General features: G+C 44.7%; 1 pseudogene; it reads right to left on the bottom strand.

Annotated features, from left to right (window-relative positions):
* Positions 1 to 361: 361 nt before the first annotated feature.
* Positions 362 to 970, bottom strand: LOC102122021 (histone H2B type 1-C/E/F/G/I-like; annotated as a pseudogene).
* Positions 971 to 6,972: the final 6,002 nt, after the last annotated feature.

Raw genomic sequence — 6,972 nt, 5'->3', positions numbered from 1 at the left:
ATAATTATCAATATATCTGCAAATTATACATCCATAAAAAATGTTTCTAGATATATTTATCTAAATATATATATATATATCATATGACACCTAAATTTATTTTATATATGATACATGATGTGAGATATAGGTATATATGAATATGAATGTATGATATACATCTAAAAAGAATAGGAGATACTAGGAGTTATTTTAATTTTGTCTTTATATTTCTCGTTTCATACATTTCTATGAAGAACATTTTAATAGTTTTATACGTAGAAAAAAACGAGCTAATTTTTCTTAGCCAGGTGTTCATTGGTCCTTCTTTGATTGTTCAAAATACCTCCATTTATCTTCTTCTAGCATCACTCATTTTCATTGGTTTATTTGCAAGATGAAACAGTGTCCGGCACTGACGACTCCTGGAAAAGATATGTCTAAAAGCTGTTGTCTCCCCTTGGAAAGTTTACTTGGAGCTGGCGTACTTGGTGACGGCCTTGGTGCCCTCCGACACGGCGTGCTTGGCCAGCTCTCCCGGCAGCAGCAGGCGCAGGGCCGTCTGGATCTGCCTGGAGGTGATGGTCCACCTCGTGTTGTAATGTGCCAGGCAGAAAGCCTCTCCCGCGATGCGCTTTATGTAGACATCTTTATGTCGTTAATGAAAGAATTCATGATGCCCATGGCCTTGGAAGAGATGCCGGTGTCAGGGTGGACCTGCTTCAGCACCTTGTACGCTTACACAGAGTAGCTGCACTTGTGCTTCTTGCCATCTTTCTTCTGCGTCTTGGTCACCGCGTTCTTGGAGCCCTTCCTCGGGGCGGGAGCAGACTTGGCTGGCTCAGCCATCTTAAAACACCAGAAATGTGTCAGAAAAAATGAAATCTTATTACTTTCAAATAAGGACAGTTTCACAGGCTAATAGCTGACAGTGGACTTCTGACCAGAAATTTTATCTTAAGATCTCTTTTATATACTAATTGAATAAATATCACATATGATTGTTGGTGCTTTACCAGCGATTTTGAACACGATTGATGAGTGTGCTTTCTTGAGCTGGTTAAACATGACTTTCTGCTGTTTTATTTTTGTTTTTGTTTTGTTTTTTGTGTTTTTTTTTTTTTTTTTTTGAGACGGAGTCTGGCTTTGTCGCCCAGGCTGGAGTGCAGTGGCCGGATCTCAGCTCACTGCAAGCTCCGCCTCCCGGGTTTACGCCATTCTCCTGCCTCAGCCTCCCGAGTAGCTGGGACCACAGGTGTCTGCCACCTCGCCCGGCTAGTTTTTTGTATTTTTAGTAGAGACGGGGTTTCACCATATTAGCCAGGATGGTCTCGATCTCCTGACCTCGTGATCCGCCCGTCTCGGCCTCCCAAAGTGCTGGGATTACAGGCTTGAGCCACCGCGCCTGGCCGTTTTTTGTGTTTTTTTTAGATGGGGTCTTGCTGTATTGCCCAGGCTGGAGGGCAGTGGCACGATCTCAGCTCACTGCAACCTTGGCCTCCCAGATTCAAGTGATTCCCCTGCCTCAGCCTCCCAAGTAGTTGGGATTATAGGCACACGTTGCCACACCCGGCTATTTTTTTGTATTTTTAGTAGAGACGGGGTTTCACTGTGTTGCCCAGGCTGGTCTAGAACTCCTGAGTTCAGGCAATCCACCCGTCTTGACCTCCCAAAGTGCTGGGATTACAGGCGTGAGCCACCGTGCCCAGCCTGCTGTTTTACTTTTAATAACACTTTTTATTTTTTAGCAAGCCCCTTAATTCACCTTTAGTCAAAAAACATCCCGTCAAACCCTTATTGCCACACTGGAATCTTCCAGAAAAAAGTGTCCTTGGGAGAAGAAGAGGTGTACGTATAAGAGTCAGAGGGAGTGAAGCATGGTGATAATGATGGTGGTGATGGTGGTGGTGGTGGTGGTGGAGATGATGATAGTGATGTTGATGGTGGTGGGGGTGGTAGTGATGATAGTGGTGATGGTCCTGATAGTGGTGGTGATGGTGATGGTAATGGTGGTGGTGATGGTGGTGGTGATAGTGATGGTGGTGGTGATAGTGATGGTGGTGGTGATGGTGATGGTGGTGGTGGTGGTGTGTTGGTGATAGTGATGGTGGTGGTATGGTCTTGATGGTGGTGGTAATAGTGGTGGTGGTGGTGATGGTGGTGGTGGTGGGGATGATGATGATGGTGATGGTGGCAATGTGGTGGTGATGATGGTGGTGGTGGTAGTAATGGTGGTGTTGTTGGTGGTGATCATCATGATGGTAGTGGTGTGGTAATGGTAGTGGAGATGATGATTATGGTGATGGTGATAGGGATAATGATGGTGTTGCTGATGGTTGTGGTGGTAGTGGTGATGGTGCTGGTGGTAGATGCGATGATGGTGCTGGTGGTGGTGGTGGTAGTGGTGGTGATGGTGATGATGGTTATGATGGTAGTGGTGGTGATGGGGTGGTGGATATGATGATGATAGTGTTGGTGCTGGTGGTGGTGATAGTCGTAGTGGTAGTAGCAGTGGTGGTAGTGGTGGTGGTGGTGGAAATAATGATAGTGCTGGTGATGGTGGTGTTGGTAGCAGTGGTGGTGGTGGTGATGGTGGTGGTGATGATGATGGTGGTAGTCGTGATGGTGATAGTGGCAGTGGTGGAAGTGGTGGTGATGGTGATGATAGTGGTCATGGTGGTGATGGTGATGGTAGTGATGGTGATGGTGGTGATGGTGGTGGTGATAGTGGTGGTGGTGGTGGTGATAATAGTGGTGATGGTGATGGTGGTGCTGGTGGTGGAAGTGATGATGATGGTGGTGGTGATGGTGATGGTGGTGATGGTGGTGGTGGTGATGGTGGTGGTGGTGGTGATGGTGATGATGGTGGTGGTGATGGTGATGGTGGTAGTGGTGGTGATGGTAGCAGTGGTGATGGTGGTGGTGATGGTGGTGGTGGTGATGGTGATGGTGGTGGTGGTGGTGATGGTGGTGGTAGTGATGGTGGTGGTGATGGCGGTGATGGTGGTGGTGGTGGTGATGGTGATGGTGATGGTGATGGTGGTAGTGGTGGTGATGGTAGCAGTGGATGGTGGTGGTGATGGTGGTGGTGGTGATGGTGATGGTGGTAGTGATGATGAAGGTGGTGGTAGTGGTGGTGGTGGTGGTGATGGTGGTGATGGTGATGGTGATGGTGGTGGTGATGGTGGTGGTGGTTGCGGTGATGGTGATGGTGGTGATGGTGGTAGAAGTGGTGATGATGGTGATAGTGGTAGTGTTGGTAGCAGTGGTGATGTTGGTGGTGAGGTGGTGGTGGTGGTGATGGTGATAGTGGTGGTGGTGGTGATGATAGTGGTGGTGGTGATGGTGGTGGTGGTGGTGATGGTGGTGGTGATGATGGTGATGGTGGTAGTGATGGTGGTGGTGATGGTGATGGTGATGGTGGTGGTGATGGTGGTGTTGGTGGTGATGATGGTGATGGTGGTGGTGGTGGTGATGGTGGTGGTGGTGATGGTGGTGGGGGTGGAAATGATGGTGCTGGTGCTGGTGGTGGTGATAGTAGCAGTGGTGATGATGGTGGTGGTGGAAATAATGGTGATAGTGCTGGTGATGGTGGTGTTGGTAGTGGTGGTGGTGGGGACAATGCTGATGGTGGTGATGATGGTAGTGGTGGTAGTTATAAGCAGGGGCATATGTAGCTGGTTCTTATTCCTTCACCTCTTCCCTTCCCACTTTTGCAGTTACATGATATCTGAGGAGGCAGCAATTATCCTGAAATCTTGAGGTAGCAAGGACAATACTAAAAAATGATTTGCTAAAGGAGGCCAAGTGCAGTGATGACAACCTGGTCCCTAGATGCCACAGATGAATGGTTGAGCCAATGCCAACAGGTAGGTTTTGGAGAAAAATAATCTCTGCTTGTTTTAGACACTGTTGGTCAGTAGGTTTTCTGTTACTTGCAGTGAAACACGATACTGATAGGGGCATCCTCTTGGGATGTGAGCAATGCCTGATATCATCACACATACCCATGGATGTTTGCTGAGCTCCTGCTCCTCTCTTTTTTCACAGCACTCTGTTCTTCTATGATTTGCATTTCTTTACTTATGTATTTCATAGTTTTAGACACTTCATAGTACTTATCAGATAATCTCATTATGTGAAGTATTTGAAGGCTTAATTCTCTATTTGTTGTTTCTTTTGACTCCTCTCCTTATGGCTCACTTCCTCAACAGCTTTCTAATTTTGACCAGTGAGCTCATCTGCACTGGGGCTTTATCTGTAGGACTTCCTTGTGTCCTGGATTAAGAGGATGACTGTTACTTCTGCCAGGCGTCCAGGGGGTGTTACCAACCCAGGAATATTTCTCATGTTAATTTATTTGTTTTGCAGTACCTGGGCCATGAGGTACAATACATTGGACCCCAAACCCTGAACTCTAAATGATGTGGACATTGTTTGCAGAGTTTACAGTTTCTCAGGAATCATTTTTCTTTTTTTTCAGTGCTCGAGCTAAAACGGACATGCTTCTTTCTTCTCTCTCTTTGTTAGGGTGCAATCTGCTCTTTTACCAAATATGGAGCTTCTTGTGGGTGTCACCTTCTGCAGGGATCTCAGACACAGCTCCCCATCCTGATCCGGCCTATGAGACTTCTTCTCCTATATTTGTATGGCTATAAACCCAAGCCCCAGGGTACATAAATGGACTCCCATCTTCTTTCCACCTCCACCAGGTATCTGAAATGGTCACACCTATTTAGTTTACTGGTTTCCATGTTTCTTTCTGTTTTTGGCCCCTGATACCCTAATTTCTTTTTGAACTCAGTTTTGCATTTAAGAAGGCATTTATTATATTTTGTCTAGCACTTATCAGAATCACAAGTCAGGCAGATTCGGCACAAAGAGGTAGATTTAAGGATGTTCTTTGCATCACTACATCACTATTGATAATAGCCCTGCACCCCTCCCCTGAGGGCAACAATCTGAATATCCCCTGGGAGACAGTGAAGGGTTAGCTCCCGAGTGCTGGGCTAGCCCTGATTTTGTCATCAACTTATCACCAGCACTAGCGCAGTGTGTGGCATGTAGTAAATGCTCAGTACTTTTGTGGTTGGATTTTGAACTAGGAATTAGTAATTTAATTGCTGCACATTCATATGTGCCTTACTAAGCTGCATTAAAATCATTTTGTAGGAAAACATTTAATAAAGTAGGAAAATGTTCTTGACATATTTTTAGTTAAAAGAAAAAAATAATAAGAAAGGCAAACGTAGGTTGCCTGACAGCTATGTGCAGTACAAGTTCTACTTGGAAAAATAAAATGGTGCAAGAAAAATATATGAGAAGAATACATACCAAAATATTAAAAGAGGTTATCTTTGGAGTGGGATTACAGATCATTTTTGTTATTTTCTTTATACTTTTATATGTTTTCTGATTTTTCATGGACAATATGCATGACTTTTATAATATTTGTTTTAAAGAAGGCAGATAGGGCAATTGCCATGAAAGAGAGACTGCTGCAACCAAGTCACCTCCAGAGCTGACTGCTCCTCAGAAGACCTGGCCTCACCTTTGCCCTCCACACAGTTACTTCTACTGGGGAAGTCCCAACACCTTCCCTTACCACTGGCCTAGGCATTGGGGCTTCTGCAGGAAACATTTTAAAAAAGAAACAACAGCAAGGACAACATTCATAATAATAGTTACATAGAAGAAGAACAGCATTAATGATCATAGTTAACACATACAAAGTATACTAGGTGTCGGGCACATATGTAATCATTTATATGTATTTATTCAGTTAATCCTCATGACATATTATCCTATTTTATAGATGAGAAGAGTGAGGCAAATACATATTGTAGCATATGTATATAGGAAGTACACTGTTCTCAAATATGTTACTGTATCAGTCAGGATAGGCTAGAATTTGCTGCTGTAACAAGCATCTTCAACTCTCTGCAACTAGAAGCAACGTATTTCTCCCTTATACCAATGCCCATTGTAGATCAGCTGGGGGCTGACCTTCCTGACTGAGGGAAAACCCAGGCTCTATCTGTTTGTCTCTGCTTTTGCGAAGGGAAGGCAAAAGAGACTATGAAACTATTATGAACTGGCTCTTATGATTTTCTCCAGGAAGTAGCATAAGTCACTTCCACTAACTGGCAAAAGTGAGTCACATGACCATACCTACTCCAAGAGGCCCAGGGCATGGCCTCTTACCACGTGTCGGCAAAGGAGACCTGGACTATTTGGAAAACAGCACAGATGACTACTATAGATATCTAAATTGACCCTCATAAAATCTTATCCTGTTTTAGTTTAGAATGGTTGGTTAGAATGGTTGGTTAGTGGACTCTCCAGAGATCCAGCCAGAAAAGAGGGTGGAGTGTGGCACCAGTGCCTGGGTTCCAAGGCCTTAGGATGGCTGCTGTTTTAGTGTAGGAGTCATCATGAGACAGCCCCTAACATCTTGTTCCTTCATTCCTTTCACTGTATTTTATTCATTCCAAGAAAAAGGTTCTTACTGGTCTTATCACAGAAGCAACACTTCCCTGAGTAAAGGAGCAGTGATGTTTCACAGCTCAAAGGGGGATGAAAGGGCTTAGCGATGTGATAAGCCAAACCATGGTTCAGCTCCATTCTCTAGCTGTGTCACCTGGGCAAACACTGAACACTCAGAGCCTCACTTTCCTTATCTGTAAAATGGGCCGTGGTGCCCACCTCCACTTCTAAGGGTTCTTATGAGGATAAAATTAGAGTAGATTACAAGTGCTTGACGCGAGTGGTCACTCACCAGTATGTTTCTTTTCTTTGCCCACTAACTCAAGTTATTTGACAATGTAACCCTCAGTTTTCTCATTTATATAATGGAGATTTTTTGTTTGTTTTCTTTTGTTTTGTTTTGTTTTGTTTTTGAGACTGAGTCTCCTTCTGTTGCTCAGGCTGGAGTGCACTGGTGCGATCTTGGCTCACTGCAGTCTCTGCCTCCTGGGTTCAAGCGATTCTCCT

The sequence above is a fragment of the Macaca fascicularis genome, chromosome 12 (assembly GCF_037993035.2).
Source record: "Macaca fascicularis isolate 582-1 chromosome 12, T2T-MFA8v1.1".
NCBI classification, from domain to species: Eukaryota; Metazoa; Chordata; class Mammalia; order Primates; family Cercopithecidae; genus Macaca; species Macaca fascicularis.
The sequence above is the reverse complement of the archived record's forward strand: the minus strand, read 5'-3'. Positions and strand labels throughout refer to the sequence as shown.